We start from the raw sequence: 25869 nt of genomic DNA, 5'->3' as shown, positions 1-25869 counted from the left end.
TAGAGTGCGGGCACAGTTTTTGTCGACCTTGTATCTGCCTCTGCTGGGAAGAGACCCAGACTCCAGCCACGTGCCCTGTGTGCAGGGGACCCTGCCAGCAGAGAGACCTCAAAACCAACGTGGTTCTGAGGAGCCTGGTGGCCATTGCCAGAAGAGCCAGCCTCAGGCATTTTCTGAGCTCTGAAGAATACATGTGTGGGACACACAGGGAGACAAAGCAGATGTTCTGTGAGGTAGACAAGGCCCTGCTCTGTAGGAGCTGCTCCCAGTCTCAGGAGCACAGGGCTCACAAACACCATCCCATAGAAAGGGCTGCTGAGGAGCAGAGGGAGATGATTTCAAAGCAGATGCATGTTGTATGGGAAAAGACTCAAGAAAACCAGCACAATTTACAGGAGAAGAGGAGACTCATCAACCGATGGATTTGGTATGTGAAGCTATTCCGAGGCATGACTAAGGATGTTTTTAGAGTGCTGTTTTTAGAGCTGGGCGTCCAGGAGGAGGAAAGACACCATTCCCAGCTACTGATCAATGAAGGAAGAGCCATGTTACTGCAACTCAGAGAAAGGGAAACCCAAATGCTTCAGAAGAAGCATCAGCTCAGGAATATGTATCAGAAGCTGATCGAAACATACCAGAAGCCAGATGTGGACCTGCTTCAGGATGTAGATTTGACCCTAGAAAGCTGTGAGTCAGTCTTGTTCTTCCTGCCTCTTCCTCTGAGGCCAGAGCTCAGTGCCCCTCCCATTCCTGGACTGATAGAGAGGCTCAGCCAGTACCGGGTGGAGATTGCTTTCAATGAAGCTACGAGGAATCAAGATCTTGGGAGCTGTGTTGGACACGACAATCCCTATGCAGTTTTGAATTCTGAAGAGTCCTTCCACTTTACTGCTTTTGGACGCCAAGTCTTCAGCTCTGGGAAACATTACTGGGAGGTTAGTGTGAATGACTCTTCCACCTGGGCCCTGGGAGTTACTAGGCATTCCTCCATAGAGAGCAACCTCACTGAATCTGAGGATCTTTTCCTCCTTTTGTTTGTGAAAGAGAACACACTTTCCACCATTTTTACCACCTCCCCACTGCTGTCTCACTATGTAGAGAAACCTCTGGGCCAGGTTGGTGTGTTTCTTGATCTTGACGATGGCAGTGTGAGTTTTTGGAATGTGGCTAAGAGTTCCCTTATCTGGAGATACCCCACTGGTGCTATCCAATTTCCTGTCAGGCCCCATTTTTTCAGTGGTAGCCTGGTGTTCTAAGTGAAGAGAATATCTATATGTTGGGAACTCTATGGCAGAGAACCTTCCTCAAATGAGGCAAACCACTAATACTGTACTAATTTGAATTTCTCGGTGCAGTAATCCCATTTTTTCATGAAATATGTTGGTAATAATAAAATGTAAAATGTAGACACCAATACTAAATGAAGATAAGATAAAGTAGCAAGAATGTAACAAAGGAGTAAATAAATATTTAAAAATTGCTATACAAATAAACCCATGCAAAACTGAGTCCCCAGTGACTGCTTTTCACCCTGAAAGGAGTGGGAGCTCAGAATAACAATAAAAATCAACACTTAAAGCAGTGAGCACTCTTGTTTTACCAGTAATCCTTGCTACTCAGCAAGCTGAGTTCTGAGGATAATGCATAGCCAGGACGAACAGAAAAATCGAAGCGACTCTTATCTCCAATTAACCACCAAAGTGGAGTTGTGGTCATGTGGTAGAAGAAAAAAAACCCCACATGAACAGGGCTCATGCCCTAAGTTCAAGCCCCAGGAACAGCTAGAACAATAAAGCAGTACTAGTTTCAGTGACACAAAGTTCTAGAGCAGCCTTTTTATTAATAGGTCCTGTTATCCATCCCGGGAGGAAAAAAAACAAACACCTCTCTCCTAGATCATAGGGGTGTTTACACTTTCTATTAGATTGGATTTTTTTAACTTTCAGTACCAATTCCTAAACAAGGGGAAAAAAAACGTATACTCAGAAAAAGAGCTGTTAATAATTGAGAAGACTGAAAATGCATGGTTGAACACTACAGCTGAAGGCATGTCTTTAAATAGAAGAAGTAAGTCATCTTTTGGGGATCTACAAATGAACAGAATACTATGATAGGCTAAGAGATTCACAATAATAACTATGGCAAAGCTTAATTTATATATTAGGCATACTGAGAAGTTAATAAGAGCTACCAGTTGTAACAATATAACAGGATGCTGTGAAGGTGTGATGGCTCTTTTTTGGATACTTAATTGTAGTTCTTTCATCCCCTGTGAAATTATCATATGGAGTTAAAAAATGCATACCTTTGGTGCTGGGAAGGTGGCTTAGTGTTAGAGCGTTCCCTTGCATGCTTGAGGCCCTGGGTTTGATTCCTGAGCACCACATAAGCAGAAAAAAAGCCAGAAGTGGTGCTATGGCTCAAGTGGTAGGTACTAGCCTTGAGCTGAAGAGCTGAGGGACAGCACCCAGGCCCAGCGTTCAGGCCCCACGACCGAACCCATCCACCCCCCCAAAAAGCTTACTTTTTTGTTTCCCTTTCACTCTAGATACTTAATTGTTGTGTGTTCATCCCTTCTGTAATTATCTTATTGATGTGAAAAAAACTATTACCTTGAGATTCAATGATATGTATGTAGTGTTAGACTGCTACTTCCCTGTTGGCAATTCATATATAGGAGAGTTTGCTTTCAAAGCTCATGGTTCAACAAACAAGAACAGAATACGTTCAAGATCCTGGAATGTGGAAGCTTATGTCATCGATTCTACAGAACTTACTATCCTAAAAATAACATCCTAGATAATTTTCTACTGTTTATAGTGAATAGAGTATTAAAAGTGTGCTCTTATAAAACAGACACACACACACACACACACACACACACACACACACACACACACACAAGCATTATTAGGTTCTCTTATCAGTTTATCATATATATTAATTTACCATTTCATTTTAATATAAGCTTAGTCATATATGGTGTTTATTAGCCTTTTGATCCAACATAAAGCTCAGGAGAGTGCATAGATCCTTAGTTTAAACCCCTGGACTATTTCAGGAAAAAAATTAAAATGAGTAAGTCACAATAGAAAATAGACTTGGAGGAAGTAATCTCAGATCCAAGGATCCTTTTCTGACACACAGTTAATTGATGGACATTCAGGTGATTACTGGGTTCAGACTGGTGAAGGAGGTGGGCGTAGGGGGTAGGTTCCCTGTAGACTTAACAATGATCACATCTCATCCAATTGCTAGTCAAGTTGGCATCTGTCTGTCATCTCAGCTATGTACAAAGCTTTGATAGGAAGATATTAATCCAGGAAAGCTTAGGTATAAACACAAGATCATATTCCAAAAATAAGCTAAAAATGGGTATGTTGTATACAATTCTGGTACTGTACTGTTGAATTCATACCATATGCTTAAACTCTGCAAACCAATTTATTTAACACTAAATTAATCTATAACAATGCAATGATGTTGGTCCAGTTTTTCAATTTAGAAAACCATAGGCAGGTGTTAATTAACATAAGGTGGTGCTGAGTTTATTAAAAGAATGTGTGGTCATGTTTCACTGTATAAATGTGAGTATAGAGAATTCAGTGCAGTCTTGGTTTATCTTCTCACACGTGATTTTTAGGGTGACTTCACCGTCCTATTATAGGATTAAAAGTAGTATTTGTGACTTTGACCACTTTTGGTAGTTTTTGACTTTTGTACTGTGCACTATTGCTTTTATTTTTCTCTCATTTCCAGAAAAAAAAGATAAATTACTTGCTGTAATCATGTTGTAATACCCTGGCTTATACATTTAAATTTCTATTGTTTATTTCTGTGATATCTGTATACATACAGACATCATTCTGACAATTTATCTTATCATACAAACATATACTATTCCATCTTTCTTTGCATTATCTTTCTTTGCATCTATCTTTGCATTAGTAATTAGTAATATCCTAGATAATGTGTTACTTATTTCAGAACTTCATGATTATTTTTACTACTGGCATAATTAATGCCATTTACAAAAGAACTCAATAAATTAGATGTAGTCAAAATTTTCTACCTTATATATCTAGAAGCATCAACAAAACTACTTTATTCTTGTTTGTGTTTTAAATTTCTGGCCTATATTGTTATAGATCTATAGTTTATTTTTATTGTATTTTATTTATCTATTCATCATTTATTTTTGTTTAATTAATTATTTTTGCTAGTTTTTAAAATATTTTATTTAATAGTTGAATAAAGGAGTTGCTATTCAATAAAGTAGTTTGTGAATACAATGCATCTTGATCACTTTAATCTCTTTTTAACATTTCCATTCATCTCTCCCAACCACTTATTCTCTGATTTTTCTTAATTTTGTAGCATATGCATTGATTTTTTTTTACTTGCTCCTGCTTTCTACCACTTTGCTATATTCTATATCTACTTTCATGGTAGAACACTTTTGCTGGTTAAAGATTATCTAGTATCCCTTTAAAAAATCATTTTATGTGTAATTGAAAAATGTTATATTTGTTAAATTAATTCTATAAAATTTAGGGATACTTTGTATTCTGAAAGTATATTCAATCATCATCACCTTGGAATATTCTCAAATATTCCTCATTCACAAAGAAATCTCATACCTGTCTGCAGCTATTCTGAATTCTCCTTAGACTTCCAACCCCAAAGAAACTGTTATGCCTGATTTTGATAATTCAAAAATTTCATTAAAATCAAATCATTTTATTTGTTATTTTGTGTCTGCCTCTTTACATCTAGCCTGTTGTCAGTGTTTCCACTAATATCAATTCTCCATTTCTCTTTTTTACTTGATAATGGGCTATTTCATGAGTATAAAATGTTTTGTGATCTGTTTTCCTATTGGTCAGCGTGAATTTTTTTTTCAATTCTTTGGCTGTCATGGATAATATTGCTGTTTTGAACTTTAGTGTATAAAAATTATAGACAAAGTTTCTGAATCCATTGGGAAGATTACTATTGACTTAATCATTCCTTTGGGGGAAACTTAAAGCCATATTTGCACTTTTTTTTGATTGTGGAGATTGAACACTGACCCTGGGCACTGTCTCTCAGCTCTTCAGCTCAACTTGAATGCTGTACCACTTTAGCTACAGCACCACTTCTGCGTTTCTGGTGGCTAATTGAAGATAAGTGTTTCATGGACTTTCCTGACCAGGCTGGATTTGAATCACAATCCTCTGGTTTTAGCTAGGATTACAGGCAAGAGCCACCAGCACCCGGCTCATATTTGCATTTATGTGCACTTAATGACACTATGTAGATAAAGAATGGAAATTTGAACCAAATGATGTCATTCCAGCTTTTCAGAAAAATTGAGGTAGCAATAAATATCTCCTCCTTTTCCATTTTGTTACATTAATGACTCATGAGCTATGGGACCCTTACATTAGCATCTTGTGACATCTGTGTAGGTGTATTTAGTATTAGAAAATGTTCATAGAGAAATATAGACAGACAGATTTTCAGAAAGCAAAGGATATCAGGTATGAAAGAACAGCATAGAAGGAGACACATTTATCTAGCCTAAGAGATTTAGAATACTAAAACAATGAGGAATAAGCCTAGTTGATAACTAGTTCTTCAATAACCAAAAATGGTTCCCTAGAACTGTTTCTGCTATACCTTAGCTACTATCATTTTTTTCCTTCCATCTGGAGGTATTCCTTCTCTTCTCTCATGACTGTAAATTAGCGTCTGCCGTTTTGGTGCTATGATTGGCCAAAATGATTTCCAAATCTCACTTAGACTATCCTTCTCATTGTGATTAGCAGTGACCCCTCTCAAAATCCTGGAATATGTGTATTTCAAGAATTAATCTACACCTGACATCTAAGCACATTCCTGGCATTAATTGCCCTGACCTAATGAACAAAACTTTTTTTCAACACAGTATCCTAATGTAGGTAAAGCACATGAATTAGGGTCTATTGTCAAGTATCAGTATTGAAGGAACAATTATATATTCCAAGTTTGGGTTCTTTATTTTGCATTCACTAACTAAATGTTCATTGTTGTTGTTGTTGCTCTTGTTGTTTTGGCAGTCCTGAGGCTGAAACTCCGCGCTTGGGAATTATTCCTCAGCTTTTTTTTTTTTTTTTTTTTTTTTTTTTTTTGCTCAATTCTAACCCTCTACAACTTGAGGCACAGGACCACTTCCAGTGTTTCTTTTTCTGTTTATGTGTTACTGAGGAATTGAACCCAGGGTTTCATGAATGCTAGTCAATCACTTTACCATGAAGCCACATTCCCAGAACACTAAATGACTCTCTTAAGATGGCATTAAATTTTCATTCCATAACTATGTATCATAATTTTAGCCAGAAATTTTTGCTAGAAAAGGGCATTGATCAAAGTACTGAATCCAGTAAGGCTAGATAGACAATGAATAACAGTCACGGTCTAGCCAGGGCACAGAGGGACTTACCTCATGGAGCTGGTACAACAGAATGAGTGAGACAGCTCCTGACCTACAGCTCAACTCCAGAATGAGAGGGCCACCTTGGTTCCAACCACATTAGAGATGCTGGGTCAACTCCTCCAGCACCCATTCAATCAGTTCCTGAGAGAGAGAGAGAAAAAAACGAAAGAAGGTCAGAATTACACTTAAGCCAGGTACCTGTTGCTCAGGCCTGTAATCCTAAGTACAGTGGAGGCAGAGATATGAGGATTGTGGTTTATAGCCAGCCCTGGCAGGAACACCTGTGAGATTCTTATTTCCAAAGAACCACTAGAAAACTGGAAGTGGTCCTGTGTCTCAAGTGATAGAGTGCTAGCTTTGAGCTGCGGAGCTCAGGGAGCTGCCCCAGGCCCAGAGTTCAAGCTCCACGACTGAAAAGGAGTGGACTTCCCACCACAAGAAGTAGACTGAATAACACCCATTGTCCTAGGGAGCATGGCAGAGAAGTCAGGCTGAGCTTCCTGTCAGCTGGGAGTCATAAGTAGGTCACCCAGCTTCTCTGTGCCTCAGTTTTCCCAGCTTCAAAACTGAACAAAGTGAAGGATCCTGTTCCTCATGGGGATTGGGTATTAAAGAAAGAGAGTCATGTTTTGTTTCATAATCCCATACCTGTCACAACATTAATAACACAAAACCATCTGAGATCTTTCCAGGTCTTTTCTGTCATATACTCACAGAACTGCCAAGAACCGTATCTGACGGCCCCTCCCTCTGTGCCTGGCTCTGCTCTAGAGATCCCTCTGTATTAATCCCTTGTTTTCTCAAAACTGTCCCATGAGGAGATTGAAGTCCAATGGTTGAGGCCCAACCCAGAGCTTCACCTGTGGTCAAAAATGGGCTGCTGTGGACTGAGTTTGTGACAATCCATCAAAACCAATGACTGAGCGTGGCACTACATGTCTTCCATCCCAACTACAGAGGACCGACCCTGGTGGCTCATGCCTGTCACATACAGGACTGTGATCCATCCCAGCCTGAGCATATATTAAGTCTCCATCTCAGAAATGCCCAAGACAGAAAAGCTGGTAGAAGACCTGACTGGCAAGCCTAAAGCCTTGAGGTCAAACCCTAATATACCAAAAAGAACCAGGGTCACAGTGCCAGAGGCTCATGCCAATAATCCTAGGTACTCAGGAGGCTGAGATCTGAAGATCACAGCTCAAGATTTAAAATAGGTTTCGCCTCGCCCATCAGAAGTCATGAGGAGAAGACCCAGAGTCTGACTAATGCTGTTGCACTCCATACTAGCAGGACTCATATCTTTACTAAGTGTTGGACATGCTCTCTGTCCTCCAGGAAAGCCATCCCCTGCAGCTGCACTCCTAGGTCCTCCCAAGCTCCCACTCCCACCAACCAGGCCCAAGGGAGTACACAGCTCCAGGGCACACAGATCCCTTGTTCTTGTAATTTAACAGTGCTGTGTCCCATTCAAGCATCTCACCCTTCCAGGCTCCCAGACCTCAGCTATGAAGCCCATGCATGCCCGAAAGATAGCAGGTAGAAGTTACCAAAGCATTCAGCCTCCTTGTTACCACTCACTTCTACACACACACACACACACACACACACACACACACACACACACACACACACACACACACACACACACACACACACACATCCAGACTGGTGACAGAAGACTCATCCATGCAGCACCTCAATTTGCCAACTGATCACGCACCTGAGCACAGTCAGACTGTACAAGGAGAAAGATGATCTCTCTCTCTGTCTCTCTGTCTCTCTCTGTCTCTCTGTCTTCAGGTGAAAGGATGATCAAGCACAGAAGACAAGGGTTCACACAGAAAGGGGGGTCTATCTTCTGCATCCAAAGCCTCCCATCCGCAGAAAAAGGGAAAAGACCCCAGAAGGCAGAGGTGGACATACTGCTCCCCACCAGCTTCCCACCAGGGAAAGGAAGGGTGCAGATGTGCGGCTGTGTGTCTCCCATTGCTCCAGGTCAGGGGCTCTGTGGCGTCCACTCCTCACCCAAACTTGCATCTCCCCATTTCCTGGGACACTAGACACTGGATATGGGGATGGGATCCTCGGGTCCACACCCACCCCCACTCCTGGGGCACATTTATGGCAGGGTGTGGGCCAGACTGTGGGGCACAGAGGAGGCGCAGGTCCTGGTCAGGAGGGGGGGGTGATATGGGGTCAAAGGGAGCGGGCTTGTGTGGCCACCACTCACATGTGCTGCTGGCAAAATCTGTTGGCAGCTGCTCCAGGTGGGGCGAACAGCAATGGCAGTGGTATGGTTGACATCAGGCCCAGAGCAGAGTACAAGGGTGCCAGGACCAGGTCAGGGCAACAAGATGGCTAGAGGTACACCATTGCCCCATTGTCTGAGGAATCCAAGAGGCAACATGGGTTTTAGCCAGCAGCACCAGGTTTGAAATGCTGTGCCATGGGGAAGGGGAGGAGGGGGCCCAAGCACAGGCGGGCACATGGTGGGCCTGAGCAAGGCCTCTCCTCTTAGTCCTCGAGTCTCCTGCTCATCACTCAGCTACCTCTACCTCAACTGCTGGTAGTGGTGTCAACCAACAGAATCTCAGTGCTACTGGGTAGTATGGAATGTGGGCATGGCCACCATTCTTGTATCCCATTGTTCAGAAAGATCCATGAAAGAATGGGGATGTGGCTGGAATCCTGTGATGCAGTCAGAATGGGTGGAGTCAAGATGATGGCAGCCCCTTTCCCAGGGAACTCTGTTCAATCCACTTAGGGACAAGAATGTTACCTGAGCCGGGCGCTGGTGGCTCATGCCTGTAATCCTAGCTACTCAGGAGGCTGAGATCTGAGGATCACGGTTCAAAGCCAGCCCGGGCAGGAGAGACCATGAGACTCCTATCTCCAATAAACCACCAGAAAACCGGAAGTGGTGCTGTAGCTCAAGTGGTAGAGCGCTCGCCTTGAGCTGAAGAGCTGAGGGACAGCGCCCAGGCCCAGAGTTCAAGCCCCACGACCGACAAAAAAAAAAAAAAAAAAAAAAAAAGAATGTTACCTGCTTTAGCCGGATGGCTGCAAAGATTGTTGTGTATGTCTGTTTGTTCCGAGTCCCAGACCTTGAACTCAGGATCTGGGCACAGTCTTTGAGCTGATTTTGATCAAGGCTAGCCCTCTACCAATGGAGCTACATGGCTTTACTTCTGGTTTTATTGGCACAATTTGGACAGGAGTCTCAAGGACTTTCCTGCCTAGGGTGACTTTGACCATCATCCTCCTATCACAGCCTTGTAAGTATTAAGGAGGACTGCTGAGAGCATTTTCATATCATTAACATTTTGACAACTGAAACCTGTTAGGAACTTTAGCACTTTTGAAAAAAAATGGCCTTTGTTTCATCACAGTTCATTTGCATATGTCATTGTGATTTCATTCTCATATCCACACTATAAACTCATGGCAATTAAGATCTGACTTGCCACTGTGACATCCCAAACCCTTTGTGACATCATCACCAATGTGACATCAGACTGTCGTTATGACACCTTCAGCTCATGGTGATATCACCAAGCTACACTGACATCATGGCATTATGACATTTCATTGCCATTTTGCTGTCATAGACACATTGTGAATGTATATCCTATGATTTCATTCTATTTTAAATGTGGCATATCAGTTGATATCAGAAACATATTGTGACCTCATAACCATTGTAACATTATAAACCCTGTGTGGCGTCATAACCAGTATGATATCACATTGTTGTTATGATATCTTTAGCTTATGGTAACATCACAAAATGACAATGACATTATAGCATTTGCCATTAGGTCATTGTGACATCATAGTCACATTATGAATGCCTAATCTGTGATTTGAAATGTGGCATGTGGGTGGATATCAGAAACTCATTGTGATATCATAACCTTTGTGACATCAATTTGGCAATGTGACATCACAATGGCAATGTGATGCTAATAAGGCACCATGATATCACAATGGTGATGAACTCAAAATGGGTTTCTGATATCAACCAACATGCCACATTAGATATAGAATCAAATAATATAAAGGGCAAATACAACGTGTCTATGATATCAGAATGACAATATAATGTTACAGTGCTATGATGTCATTGTAGTTTTACATGTCAAAATGAGCTGATGTCGTCATAATGGCAACATGATGTCACAATTATGATGATGTCAGAAAGATTTTTTTGTATTTTAATGGTATGTCTGATGTCAGTTGTCATTAGTTCCCCATGAGGATATGGATACAAAAAATGTTCTGTGATATCATAGAGGCCATGTGTGTTTTCAAAGGTGGTAAGAGGTCATAATAGCTTTTGAAGGCACACTGTGATTCATAATATCACAATGGAAATGAGATGTCCCATTGGGTTTTTGATGAGGTCACAATGGTTTTGTGATGTCACAGTTTATAATATCAGAATAATATATCCAATTTCAATTACTCTTAATTCAATATGAGGATACCAGGTGATAGAAGAAGCTTCAAAGTATGAGGTCATACTATGTGAAAACCCAATGAACAATGATTTCACAATGACAATGTGATATCTCAACATCATGTTATAATAATGTTTTGATGTCACAATTGGTGACACCATACTGATGAGGAGGTCGCAATAGTTTTGAGATGTCCCAAGGAGTTGTTGATGTCACAATGGCATGTGGGACCTCAGTTGTCATACACCATGAGTATATGGATTTGCGAAGGGATTCTGATGTCCCCAAAGTGCATGTAGTCAAAAAGGTAAAGAACTAACAGTTCTGAGATGTCACAAAATGACACAATTGTTATGATGTCCAGTGGTATAATATCATGATGTTACACTGGATTTTAGATATCTCATATCATATCTGAAATATGAAGTCAAACACAGATTTTCAACTCACAAAGGGCCTAAAATATCACAATGACATATCACAAATGTTGTGAGGACGGAAGTATTTGATGTCACAGTGGGTACGTTCACTTCTTAACCCAGAGCTGGCCAGTAACAGGCCACTGGTGGTGCTGTTGAAGTGGCATGAGTGGAAGTGAGATCTAGGATGACCGACATCTGGATTTATGGCCTGCGGGAAGGAGGGGGGCAAAAGGTGTCTTTAAAAAAAAAACTCTTAGATATAGGTATGAGTCAAGCGGAAAAGATCAGATAATGTGATGTTAGGAAAATGAACCCTTAAATATGTATTTTAATGTTTTCGTTTCTTTCATGCATGTGTTTCTAACGCATTTATAAGATTATTTCTTTGTTGCTTTGTATGTCCCTCCCCCACAGTGTAACCCCCGCTTTCACTTTATTTGATGTCAGTATAACATGTGGAGGAGATGGGGACAAACAAGTCGTTTAAGGATTCAGGTGGACCTGTTGTAACAAGGAGAATTACAAAATGTCATGTCAAAGCAAGCTTTACAATGTCAGTGTGGGGGGGGAGGGGGGTATGATTAGGTGGGGGGAGGGGGGAGGCTGGGAAGGGAGGTGAAGGGTAAACAAAGGAGGAGGCTGGAATGCTTGGTAAGAAATGTATGCATTATCCTGCCAATGTAATTGTAACCCCTCTGTACAGTATGTTCTCAAATAAAATAAAATAAAATTAAAAAAAAAAAACTCTTAGAACTGGAACTCTGGGCCTAGGAACTGAGCTTCCTTTGCTCAAATCTAACACTCTACCACTTGAATTACAGCTCATATTTCATTTTTTTAGTAGTTTAGTGGAGATACGATTCTCACGATCTTTTCCGTCTGGGTGGGCTTCAAGGTGCCATCTTAAGAGCTCAGCCTCTTAAGTAGTTAGGATTGCTGGTATGAGCCACTGGCACCTGCTAAGGATGTTAGTGTGTGTGTGTGTGTTTACTAAGGCTTGAACACAGAGCCTATGTGGTATCCTTTAGCTTGTTTGCACAACGTTGGTGCTCTACCACTTGAACTACAGTAGCTCTGCTTCCCAGCTTTTTGGTCATTCATTGGTGATAAGACTCTGCCCAGGCTAGCTTTGAATCTTGCTTGATCCTCATGTGTCAGCGTTGAGTAGCTAGGATTATAGGCATGAGCCACTGGCATCCAGCTTCAAGGATGTCTCTTCATACTGTCTTCTGTTCTAACAGCTGTCTACTTTCCCTGGCCTAGATCTCTGATCTATACATCAGCTCCCATCAGCCCTTGACTGTGTGGAGAACATAAAGCTCAAAACTGTCAAGCATCCTATTTCTATGTCTTCAGGGGAGGGTACGTTTCCTCTGAAGCCTGGAGGAGTAGAGGGAGGGGAAGGAAGGTTAGCTGTAGATGGTGCTAAGCTGGGAGAGAGGTACACTGTCTTAGCCAAGAAGGAAAGTGTGGTCAGATGTTAACAGCTCATGCTCTCATATTCTTAGCTCCTCAGGAGGCTGAGATCTAAGGATTGACATTCAGAGGCAGCCCAGCTCACTTTTCTTGGTTTTTTTTTGTTTGTTTTGTTTTGTTTTGTATCAGTAGGATCTTTTTTTTTTAATTGTGAAAATACTGTAGAGAAGGGTTACAGTTCCATGGGCAAGATAATGAGTACATTTCTTATCACCAGCTCACTTTTCTAAAGTGTGTGAGACTCTCCTTTTTCAATAACCACCTAAAATTGGAAGAAAAGCTGTGGCTCAAGTGGTAGAGTTGCTAGCCTTGAATGAAAAAAGTGAAGGAAAGAGTCCGGGTCCTGAGTTCAAGCCCTAGTACCAAGATGTGCACATGAACACACAAACACACACACACACACACACACACACACACACACACACACACACACACAGAGAGAGAGGAAGGTAATAATGTTGAGCTGAACTAGAACTGTGGGCAGTCTAGAGGCACAGTCATGTGAACTCTCGACACATAAGTTATTTCTCCCTAACTCCTTCTTGAGCTGAGGGGTCTGGGCCATGGTAGTAAGTATCATGGGACCTGTACCTCCATCCATGCATAGGGTACAGAACCAAGGGAAGAACAGGATGGATGCTCGTTTATACTTGGTGCATGATTTCAGATCTTCATCTGCTGCTGAGCATTGGTGAGGAAAGGGGCTCTGAGCCGGGGACTCCTGGGATAGCCACTGCTACAAGTAGCAGCCAGCCAGCTGTGGATTCCTGAGCCTACAAGTCTTTCATGAGCCCAAATCAACACCCACCCAAGGTGTGCCTGACAAATTTGCCCCCATGAGTAGGCATTACCTGCTGTGCCATCTTGCAGCCCTTGCCCCTCCTGGCCCAGAAACCTGGTCTGAAATGCTGACTTACTGCTCAGATCCACACTGCACCCATGACAGATGCCATTCTGATGTCATTCTGGCCAATGTCCTCCGTGCCCCAAGGCTAGACCCTTCTCTGAAACTTTGGCCCGTTCTGTAGGCAAAGGCTCCCAAAGAGGCTGCTTTCAAGACTTGTAGGACACCTAGATATTGGGAGACGCTCAGGGGCCCACTGGAAATTACTCTTCCTAGAACCACAGAGTAAGGTTCAAGCAGGCCCGGTGTTGGTCATGGGGCTTGAACTGTGGGCCTGGGCACTGTCCCTTCAGCTCTTCAGCTTACCATTTTAGCCACAGTACCACTTCCAATTTTCTTGTAGTTCATTGGAGATAAGAGTCTCCCGGCCTTTCCGGCCTGGGCTGGCTTTGAACCATAATCCTCAGATCTCAGCCTCCTGAGGAGCTAGGAATATAGGCATGAACCACCATCACCCAACTGATTTGGACTTTCACCACAGTGGACTAGGAACTCCTGAAAGCTTTTCTTTATTTTTTATGTGCCAGTACTGGGACTTGAACTTAGGGTGTGGACTCTGGTCTCTTTAATTTTTGCCTAAAGGCTGGCACTCTACCACTTCAGCCACAGCTCCATTTCTGGCTTTTGGTAGTTCATCGGCAAGAAGAGTCCCTCTAACTTTCCTCCCCTCAGCTGGCTTTGACCCACGACTTCTGATCTCAGTCTTTTTGGTAGCTAGGATTTACAGGGTTTTAGGCACCACTGGCATTGGGCTAGAAGCTTTTCTTAAGCAAGTGTTCTTCCCTGCATTTGCCCTGACTCCTCCATGTAAAGGAGGCCTGAGGGTCCGGAGCTGTGAAAAATAGGCTTCCAGCCACAGGAAATACCTGGGGTCCATGGTGAAAAGCCAAGATAATCTTCCCCCTGGTCCCCATTCTGGGACCTCCACCTTCTGCCCTCCCTGTGACTCAAGTACAAACCTTGACACAGCCTTGAATGTCCTGCCGGACTTGTCTGAAGCCACAGAACCTTCATTCCACCCACACCATCTATTCTACACCACACCTCAGGAAACTGTGCGCATGTTGTACCTTCTGTCTGAGGTTCTCTATCTTGTTCCACATCTTAGAACTCCTGTGGAATTTTGGCACTGGTTATATCACCTCCAGGAGCAAGTCTTTCCTTCCCTTCTCCCTCTTTTTTTAATATTGAGTTGCTAGAGATGGAACTTGTGCAGGCTGACTGACAAATGCTCTAGCTTGGTGTGTGTGTGTGTGTGTGTGTGTGTGTGTGTGTGTGTGTGTGTGTGTGTGTGTGTGTGTGTGTGTGTGTGTGTGTATGTGTTTTTGCCAGTCCTGGGGTTTGAATTCATGGCCTGGATGCTATCCCTGAGGTTTTGTGCTCAAGGCTAGCACTCTATTACTTGAACCACAGCTCTACTTCTCACTTTTTGGGTGTTTATTTGGAGAAAAGTGTTTCATATAGACTTTCCTGCTTGCAATTGTGATCCTCAGATCTCAGCCTCCTGAGTAGCTAAGATTACAGGGGTGAGCCACCAGCAACTGTCCACTACTCTACCTCTTACCTCTAATCTTGGCCCTCCTATGAGTACCAGAAGAATATGTCTCACCAAGCTCAGTTTTTGCCAGTCTTGGGGCTTGAACTCAGAGTCTGGGCATGTTCTTGAGTTTCTTTTGGTCAAGGCTAGTACTCTTATCACTTAAGCCACAGTGCCACTTTTGGCTTTTTCTGTTCTGTGATACTGAGGAATCGAACCCAGGGCTTCATGTGTGCTAGGTAAACACTCTACCACTAAGCCACATTCACAGCCCAAGGCTCACTTCTGACAGGAACTATGAGGGTGGGATTTATTGACTTACCTCTTTTTGGTGCAAAAATCGCTGGCTATTTCATATCTTTGCAAAGATTTGTGAACAGCCTGTGACTCAGCAATGAGGAATGGTGAATGAGGGATAGCCACCATGCCCCAGGGGAGTAGGCTAACATATCCTACAGAGGGATAGCGAATATGGAGCCAGAAACTTTGACAACTCCTACAGCCTAGGAACTGTGGTCTCCCTGGAGGCAGTGGCGGGCTGCTAGGTGTCCCAATGGGATATCTCAGCCAGGACGTAATTCACCTGTTGCACAGCCCATGCAAAACCGGCAGGCTTCAGTTATTAAATGGCAGAGAAGGATGCTTTGTTCAACCTGCTGGCTCAGACTTAGGACTCTCTGAGGACTTGCCCAGGTTGGGGGTATGGACATGGGCAACCTGCTGAATGCCCATCATCCATACATCATCCATCCATACACAGAAACATGGAGTTATTGCCTACTTTTTTGGGGGGGGGGTGAGGCAGGTCAAGGGTTGTACTATGAGCCTAGGCCCTGTTCCTGAGCTCCTTTTGCTCTTGAGTCACAGCCCCACTCATAGGCTTTTTATCTCCCTATGATCTCTTAGAAAGAAGATTGTTTTGGACTTTCCTGCCTCAGATGAATTCAAATTGGCATTCTCTACATCTTAGCCTCCAGAAGAGTTAGGGTTATAGGTAGGAGCCACTGACTCCTGGCTTTCTTTTCTTCTTGTTGTTCTTTTTTTTACTCATGACAATCTGAAATCTTCACGGTGTCATTCAATGGTTTGCATTCAAAGTTATCTACCCAGGCCTGGGTTTCGAATGCTATGACTACCACCCACAAATGGAGGGAGATCCTGATGAACTAATTTCTGTTCATGTGAATGCTAATGGAATGTTATAAAAGTAATAATTTAATTTGCAGTTAATTCATGATTCTATTTTAGAATGCCACACAAAAATTAATGGATTTATATCTTCCATTCTAGCACCATGGTATGATTAAGGATATTGCCTATATTTGTAATTAATGCTTTTATTAGTACTCAACCATGATACCTCATGAAATGGAGTCATAATTTAGTAACTAATAATTACTAATAACATATATATAATTTAATAATATTCTCACATTCTCCCTTTGTATGTGTGTATATATAAATATATACATATATATGCCGATATATATGTATGTATATATCATATATATATATATATATATATATATATATATATATATATATATAATATCAATCTACACATCTATCTATCGGGCACTACTATAGCTTGATTACAGGTCCTCAGAATTTCCTGGATGCTCAGTTTGCCGGAGGCTGGTGTGCTAAGACTGTACCCCGTTTATGGATTGGGCATTGTAGGCTGAGTTGAAATTCCAGCATGGCCAAATATTTATTTGTGGAGTAAGAAGCCAATCTTACACTTTTTTTCATTCTCTGTTAAAGTCCTGGGTCTCAATACTATGTATAATCCATATGCAAATATATCCTATGAGATATGATATAATAAAGGAAATGTTATATGTGTAATAATACTAAATAAGTAAGGGTAATAAATGTCATATGCAGTAGGACCCATGTATGTAAATAGATCTCATATATATGAATATTATTTTTTCCAGTTCTGGGGCTTCAATTCAGGCCCTGGGAACTGGTTTGAATTTCTTTTCTTCTTTTCTTTTCTTTTTTCTTTTTTGCCAGTCATGGTGCCTGAAATCTGGGCGTGGGCACTGTCCCTCAGCTCTTCAGTTCAAGGTGAGCACTCTACCACTTGAGCTACAGTGCCACTTCCAGCTTTTTCTGCTTATGTGGTGCTGAGTTATTGAACCAAGAGCCTCATGCATGCAAGGCAAGCACTCTACCACTGAGCCACCTTTTCACCCCCATGAATTTCTTGTCTTCAAGGACGGTGAGCTTCCATTTTCACACACAGTGTCACAGAGTTACCCAGACCCTGAGTTCAAATCCCAGGACTGCTAGAAAAATGGTGCAATTTCCTAGCCAGGGTCTTCCTGTTATTATTACTTGTTTTTTGGCCTACCACAGGGCTTGAACTCAGGTCTTCGCATCTCTGCCACAGCTGATCATTGGATCCTACGACCCTACTTCAAATTTCAGAGCTGGCAAAAAAAAAATAAAAAAGAGAAGGATAAAACTGAGAAGTTCAAGAAGGTGGTTTTACGTTTTTTTTTTTTTTCTTTGTATTGTGACCATCCTGGGTCTAAATGACAAGACCCAGAATGTGTACATGACACTGCATTGCTAATGTTTGGTGGGCTATTAGGGAAGCCATAGCTGAAACAAGCAACTTAGACCTGGAGGTCCAATCTTGGAACTGCCACTAATGAATGGTGGGTGGTTCTAAGAAATTCATTCTGATATACATCCGTACAAATGGAATGTTATAAAAGTAACATTTAAATTAGTAGTTAGTATATGATTATATTCTAAAATTATACACAATTATTCTACATTGACTAATTTTCAATACTTTATTATGTATTCAATCATGATACTTAAAAAGGAAGGAATAATTTAATTGCCAATAATTGGTATTAATATCATATATGCAGTTTCATAATATACAGACATCTCTTTTGTTTTATACATATACATCTATCTATCTATCTATATCTATCTATCCTGGGTTCCATTCCTCACTACCACTTGCACAGAAAAGTCCTGAAGTCATGCTGTTGCTCAAGCAGTCCAGTACTAGCTTTGAGCATAAAAGTTTAGGGACTGTGTCTAGACACTTACTCAAGATGCAGAACTGTCACCAAAACAAAATGATAGAAGGTTCTGACTGCAAAGATATAAGAATAGGACTGCAAATACATCATCGTAAGGGAAGCTAGGAGACTGGTGCTGAGAGCTGCCATATAACCTGATGTAGCCAGAGGTAAACTGCTGCAACCCAGCTACACGGAACCGGATGCTTGGGGCTTCCTCAGCCCTGTCATCCAAGATACTGGGGAGCTGAGATCAGACACTGGTGGTTTTAAAATCCAGCCCTGACAGGGTATACAGCTATGTCATTGGTTTTATATGAGGAATGGTGTACTGAGTACATTCTTGCATCTGGTCCTTGTAAGAGCTCCCCAGATTATTGGGCAGATGAGAACCTTGAGGCTCAGATATGTCCCCATGTCAGGGCCAAAATGATGTATGTACTGAACTCTAGTGAATTTTCTCCTACAGACAATTGTTTTGGTTTATTTTTCTTGGTCATGAACCTTGAACTCAGGGCCTAGCCACTGACCCTTCCCTGTTGGGATCATGGCTAGCTCCCTACCAATGGGACCCAAGGACACCTGTACAAAATGTTACAGTCTAGGCATCTGTGGCTGATATCTGTCATCCTGACTACTTTGACACATTTTTTTTTCTCTGTAAAAATCCTGGATCTCAGTATGAAGTATAATCCATATGCAAATATATGCATGTGATAAGATGTAATAAATGAAATAAATGTTATATATGTAATAATACTAAATAAAATAAATAATGAATAAATAAGGGTAATAAATGTCATATGGAGTAAGCCCATGTATGTAAAAAGATCACATATATGAATATCAATTTTTCCAGTGCTGGCGCTTAAATTCAGGCCTGGAAACTGAAATTCTTGTCTTCAACAACATTGAGCTTCCCCTCCCCCACAGTGTCACAGTGTTACCCAGACCCTGAATTCAAATCCCAGGCCTGCCAGAAAAATGGAGCAAATTCCAAGTCACAGCCTTGGGCCTTGTCCAGGCCGGGGCTTGAACTCATATTGTGGCAATTCTGCTTCAGCTTTGATCACCCTAGGATGTGGTGCAGCCAATGGACCCACAGCCCATCCTGAGATCCTAGGTCCCGAGTTCAAATCTTGGGACTGATAAAAGAAAAAGGAGAAGGGCAGGGAAGGTGGCTCAGTAGTAGAGTGCTTGCCTTAGATGTAGCAAGCTTCCGAAAACCTACGGAGGCACCGTTGCCAATAATGAATCATTGACTTAGGTTCAGCTCCCTAGTTGTTGTCTGCCTGAAGGAATCTTGAATTAATTGTAGCAGTTTGTTTTAACACTGGAACACAGTCTAACAAAGACAGGATAAGTGCAGGGAACTTGGCCTGCCCCGGAAGGTGGCACAAATGAAGGTTTCCTGTCAAAACAGAGCATTGGGGAGAGAGATATCTTGGGGTACAAAGAGGCCTTTTTCTCCTGGTCTTCAGGGCCAGCCTACACTCATCATCACTAGTTGGCCCAGAAAGAGTTGTTTGTTACAGAGCTGTATAGGAGTGAGGCTTTTTGTCTGCCTGTTCCAACAAAGCAGCAGACTTCCTCCAGCAACCTGGGGTGTGGAGAAACCCTCAGGCTACACTGGGAACAGGGAGGGGAGCCCTGGAACATGCACTGTCTTGAAAGCACCCTCTGTACTATGAAATCATTCTATTCAAAGCAAATTTCCTAGCTGGGTGCCTTTCTTCATAGCGACTCTGGATGTTCACTGATAGAAATACATTCACACATACACAGACACATGGAGTTACTGGCTCTATTTTTTTTTTTTTGGTACAATTCCTGAGGCTTGAACTGTGAGCTTAGACATTGTCCCTGAGCTCATATTGCACAAGGAAGTGCTTTATTGTGCCTTAAACCATGATACATCATTAATGAAGGCATAATTTAATACCTAATAATTATTAGTAATATATTACGTGTAATTTAATGATATATAGACATCTCACATTCTATAAATATATTTATATATTTAAACATACATTGGAATATACATATACATCTCTCTCTCACTCTATGCATATATATGTATTTGCAGCAATTAGGCATCTATTTATTTATATATTCGCCAATTCTGGAGGTTAAACTTAGGTCCTGGGAACTCCCTGGCAATGTATTTGTTTGAGATTGCTGTGCTTTCATTGATCCCTTGACGAATTGGGCATTCTATGCCCTGAGTTCAAATCCCAGCAGTTCCAAAGACAATAGGTGGATTAAGCAGCCAATGTTGACCTCTTCTGCTGTCTGTGAAAATATTGTTTCCTAGGTACAATATGTAATACCTACGCAAATACATATATATGATGTAAATTATAAATGTATATAAATATTATTTTGCCAGTCCTAGGGCTAGAATTCATGCCCTGGGAAATGCTCTTGACTTTCTTTTATTCCAGGAGGGTGAGCATCCACTTTCCCACAGCAAAATAGAGTTTCCCAGGCCTTGATTTCAAATCCTTGGTATGGCATATAAAATGTCCCAAATTCCAAGCCAGAACCTTAATTTTTTTGAGGGGGGGGCAGGCACAGGGCTTGAACTCAGGTCTTCACAAGTCTGCCTCAGCCTTGATTACCCTAGGCTGGGGTGCAGCTTTTACACCCACAGATGATCCAGGGATTCTAGGACCCAATTTCAACTCCCAGCACTGGCAAACAAACAAACAAACGAACAAACCAAAATGGAAGAGGAAAAACCAGAAAGTTTTACACAACAGTTTTACCTTTGTTTCTATTGCACAGTGACCATCCTGGGTCTCACTGATTTGGCTTGAAAATTGTACATGACTTTGCATGGCTGAGGCTGGTGGGCTGTCAGTGAAGCCTGAGGTTAACCCAGACACCTGCGCCCTGAGTTCGATCCTGGGACTCCCACATACACATGGCTGAAGGTCCTAGGAAACTGATTCCTATCTCTAGGAACACTAATAGAATGTTTGAAATGTACTAATTGAATTACAAATTAACTAGTCTTTCTAATGTAAGATTGTATGCATTAAATATAGGTCATTGATTAATTTAATTAATACTTTATTAAGTCTTCTACTGTGATTAATTAATGGAGGAATAATTTTAGACCAATAATTAGTAGCCATAGAATATACAAAAGTAAGATATAGACATCACTCTTTATATAGAGTTATACACTAGAATCTACATAAATGTCTACCTGTCTCTCTCTGTATACGTTCATAGATGCATATGCATATGCAAATACACACACACTGCATTTTACACATCTATGTGTTTATATATTGGCCACTCCTAGTTCCAAATTTGCTAGACAACTTCATTTGCATCAGACTGCTGTGCTAACATTGACCCACTCCCCATTCATGAGGTGGGCTTTCTAGGCCCTGAGTTCAAATCACAGAACTGCCAAAAACTTAAGTAATCCTGGTGGAAGAATCCAAATGTCCCATTTGTCTTCCTTATCAGTGAATGTCCTGGGTCTCACGAATGAGCTATAGTACATTGGCAAATCTATGTCCTATGTAATAAGACGTAAAAAAGGTTATGTGTGTAATCATACTCACTAAAATACATAAGAAATAAATAAAACAAAAAATAAAATGAATGACTAACTGTAATATGCAGTAAACATGTGTATGTAAATATGAATCCTATATTTAAAATGCATGAGAATATTATTTTTGCAAGAGCTATGACTTGAATTCAGGCCCTGGGAACAGGCCTGACTTTCTTGTCTACCAGCATGGTGAGCTTCCCCTTCTCCCACAGTGCTGTAGATGTACCTCGGCCCTGAGTTCAAATCCCAGGACTGGCAGAAAAATATGGCATGAATAACAAACCTGAAGTAGAGGGCAGGGAATGTGCCTTAGGGATAGAGTGCTTTGCATCTATGAAACCCTGGACTTGACTTCTCAGGAACACATCACTAGAAAAAAGCCTAAAGTGGCTGTGTGGCTCAAGAGGGAGAGGGCTATTATTGTACAAGAGAAATTAGGTACAATGCTCAGGTCCTGAGTTCAAACTCCAGGACTGGTGTATGTGTGCACACGCATGCACACACACACACACACACACACACACACACACACACACACACACACAGATACACTCACACACCAGAAGTAAAGCTGTGACACAAAATGGTAAAGCACTGGGCTCCTGCGCTGAGCTCATGGTCAGCACCCAGGCCCTGTGTTCAACCCCAAAACCTTGTCACCCAGGGCTCAACGAGGAGAGGTCAAAGGTTTCAAAACCTAAAGTGCTTCAGCAGTCCTAGATGACAGGAAACAAGATCAGACATGTGCTTGGATTTCCAAAGCTTCCGGAAACCTAGCAGAGGCATCATAGGCCCATCATCACCCTCAATGAAACATTTCTTGAAGTTAAGTGCCCTAGTTGTCTGCCAGAAGGACTCCCGAATTATATTGAGCACTGTATCTGAACACCAGAATGTAGTCTCACAAAGGCAGGATAAGTGCTGGGAACTTGGCCTGCCACAGGAGGTGGCCCAAATGAAGGCTGCCTGTCAACCCGGAGCACTGGGGAGAGAGATAGCTTGGGGTACAAAGAGGCCTTTTTGTCCTGACCTTCACAGCCCATCCACACTCATCCTCACTAATTGGCCCAGATGGAGTTGTTTGTTACACAGCTGTACAGGACTGAGGCCTTTTGTCTGCCTGTTCAGACAATGAGATAGACTTCTTCCAGCAGGCCTGGGAGGCAGAGAAACCCTCAGACTGCATTGGGAACTATGAGGGGAGCCCAGGAACATGCACTGTCATGAAAGCAGTCTCTGTGTTATGAAATCATTTTTTTGAAAACAAATTTTCTAGCTTGGTGCCTTTCATCATAGCTAATCTGGAGCTTCACTTATAGGAATACATCCACACATGCACAATACATGGAAGTAGGTCCTGGGGTTGAACTATGAGCATAGGCGTTGTCCCTGAGTTACTTTTGCTCAAGTGTAGTGCATTAACCTGGAGCCACAGCCCCACTTCTGTGTTTTCTGTGATCTCTTAGAAATAACAGTGTCATGGACTTTCCTATGCTGGCTGGATTCAAACTCAGATTCTCTACATCTCAGCCTCCTGAGGAGCTGGGGTTACAGTCAGCAGCCACTGGCACCTGCCTTTCTTTTCTTCTTCATTTTTTAATCTGGACAATCTGACTACTTAACAGCACCATTCCAATGCTTTGAATTTATAAGTCAACTACCCAATGTTCTTTATAGGTGCTTTCTCTGAGAAGGATTTTCTCTCCTCATCTTCTCCTCTGGTCACAGGTTTGAAGCCAAAAGTGAGAAATGAGTGTGACATGATTTTGGCAGCAAATGTCCACAGGACATGCCAGTTCAATCACTTAGCATTGAGCTGCAGTGAATTTACTGTCTCAGGACGAGAGGACCAAAAGCTGGAGCGATCCTCATACTGTCTGAATTGCTCCTTAGGCCTATAAATTTATCTAATACTATGAGTGTTTTGTGTCTCCAACCTGAAGTATCTAGAACACAACTGAAGAATCTTCGTGTTTCCTTTTTTCTCTAGTACCTCTCGAGATTTAGACTAAGGGTTTGTGTGGAACAGTTCCTCAGCCAAATCCCTGAGCAAAGCCACTTAGAGTCTTCTCAGTAGATCTCTGTTCAAAGCCAGCCCGAGCAGGAAAGTCTGCGAAACTCTTATTTCCAATAAACCACCAGAAAACCAGAAGTGACTCAGTGGCCCAGAGGGTAGAGCTCCAGCTTTGAGAAAGAAAGCCGAGCAGGAGATACACGACAGACGAGGCAGGAAAGCCTGGCAGGCGCTTATGTCCAATTAACCCAGGTGGCTTGAAGTGGAGCTGTGGCAGTTGTAGAGTCTCAGACTTTAACAAAACAGCTGAGGAACATATAGGGCCCTGAGTTTAAGCCCTGGGATGTCCACCAAAAAAATTCAAAAAGAGAAGGCCAAGTTTATGTATGAGTGTCCTACCTACTTATATGTGCATATTACCTCTTTGAGTGCAATCAGATGGTATGCAATGCTTCTCCTTTTATGTACAGATTTATTTTTCACATAGGCTTGTTGCACATACTGCATCATTCTCTTCTTTTCATGCCCATGTCTTTTCTCTTCCAGAGTTCCAGGCCTGTGTCCTCATATGATACACACATAAGATCTCAGCATCCTTTATTTCATATTATTATTAAGCCAAGGCAGGAACAGTCACAAATCAGGCAAGGGAAGAGAAGATCAGGGTTTTTGAAATAACTTGTATTCAGAAAATTAAACTTGGGGAATGTAAAGTGGTAGCATACTTATGTAGAAACTACCATTAAGAAAAATATGAGAGGGCTGGGAATGTGGATTAGTGCCTAGCATGCAAGAAGCTCTGGGTTCATTCCTCTGTAGCACATGCACAGAAAAAGCCAGAATTGGTGCTGTGGCTCCAATAGTAGAGTGCTAGAGACAGTGCGCAGGCCTTGAGTTCAACACAAGTACAAGTAACTTCTCATCACCAAGGAAAACCCAGGAAGCTCTTGAAAATCTGCCCTTTCAGAAGTGGAAGTCAGAGTGTCATAGAATTTCCTGACCTGGCTGGCTTCACCCTGTGATCCTCAGACCTCAGCCTCCTGAGCTAGGGGATGGGCCTTGGCTACTGGGACTTGCTAGGTCAGAACTGTAATAACATTGACAATACAAGTCAACTACTTATGACAAAGGACTTGAGGAGCATATTAAGCCTTTCACCAATGGATCTTTCAGAACTCTAGGACACAAGGTTATAATGCTAGTGTCTGAGAGGCTGGGCATATGGATCAGCTACAGTTGAACCTTGAGCTCTGACTCCAATTCTGGTGTACATCAGCGTTCATTTTCCAGAGAATATTCTCCTAATTAGCAAATTGGAAAAGTACTTTGATTAACCCTCACTTTTTTCCCATAGTGTGTCTCAAACTCAAGCCTGGGCACTGTCGCTGAGCTCTTCATCTCAAGGCGAAACTCTACCACTTGAGCCACAGTGCCACATGGGGCCTTTTGGAGGTTCATTGGTGATAAGAGTCTAACAGGTTTTACTTGCCAGGCTGTTTTTGGACTGTGGTCTTCGGATCTCAGCCTCCTGAGAAGATAGGGTTCTAGGTGTGAGCCACTGGCATCTGGCCTATCATTTTTGCCAGTGCTGGGGCTTGAACTTAGGGCCTTCGTACTGTCTCCATGCTTCTTTTTCTCAAGGCTAGTGCTCTACCACTTGGGCACTCCACAGCTTCTGGCTTTTTCTGAGTATGTGGCACTGAGGATTCAAACCCTGGCATTCATGCATGCTGAGCAAGCTCTCTACCACTAAGCCACATTCCCAGTCCCACCTTTACAATTTTATCCCTCAACTTGCCTATCCTCAAGGAAAGGTTTCTGAGTATAAATCATCTAAAGAAATTCCTATAGGAAGGTATTAAAGATAAACAAGTCAAATCTCATATTTGGGAAAGGCTCTAAACATGTGAAGACTGTGACAAATGCCTTTATTTTAAAGTATTAATGAAAAATGAGTCAATGTCCTAAATTGTTG

The sequence above is a fragment of the Dipodomys merriami genome, unplaced genomic scaffold (genome assembly GCF_024711535.1).
Source record: "Dipodomys merriami isolate MVZ:Mamm:240054 unplaced genomic scaffold, mDipMer1.0.p SCAF_118, whole genome shotgun sequence".
Classification (NCBI taxonomy): Eukaryota; Metazoa; Chordata; class Mammalia; order Rodentia; family Heteromyidae; genus Dipodomys; species Dipodomys merriami.
The sequence above is the reverse complement of the archived record's forward strand: the minus strand, read 5'-3'. Positions refer to the sequence as shown.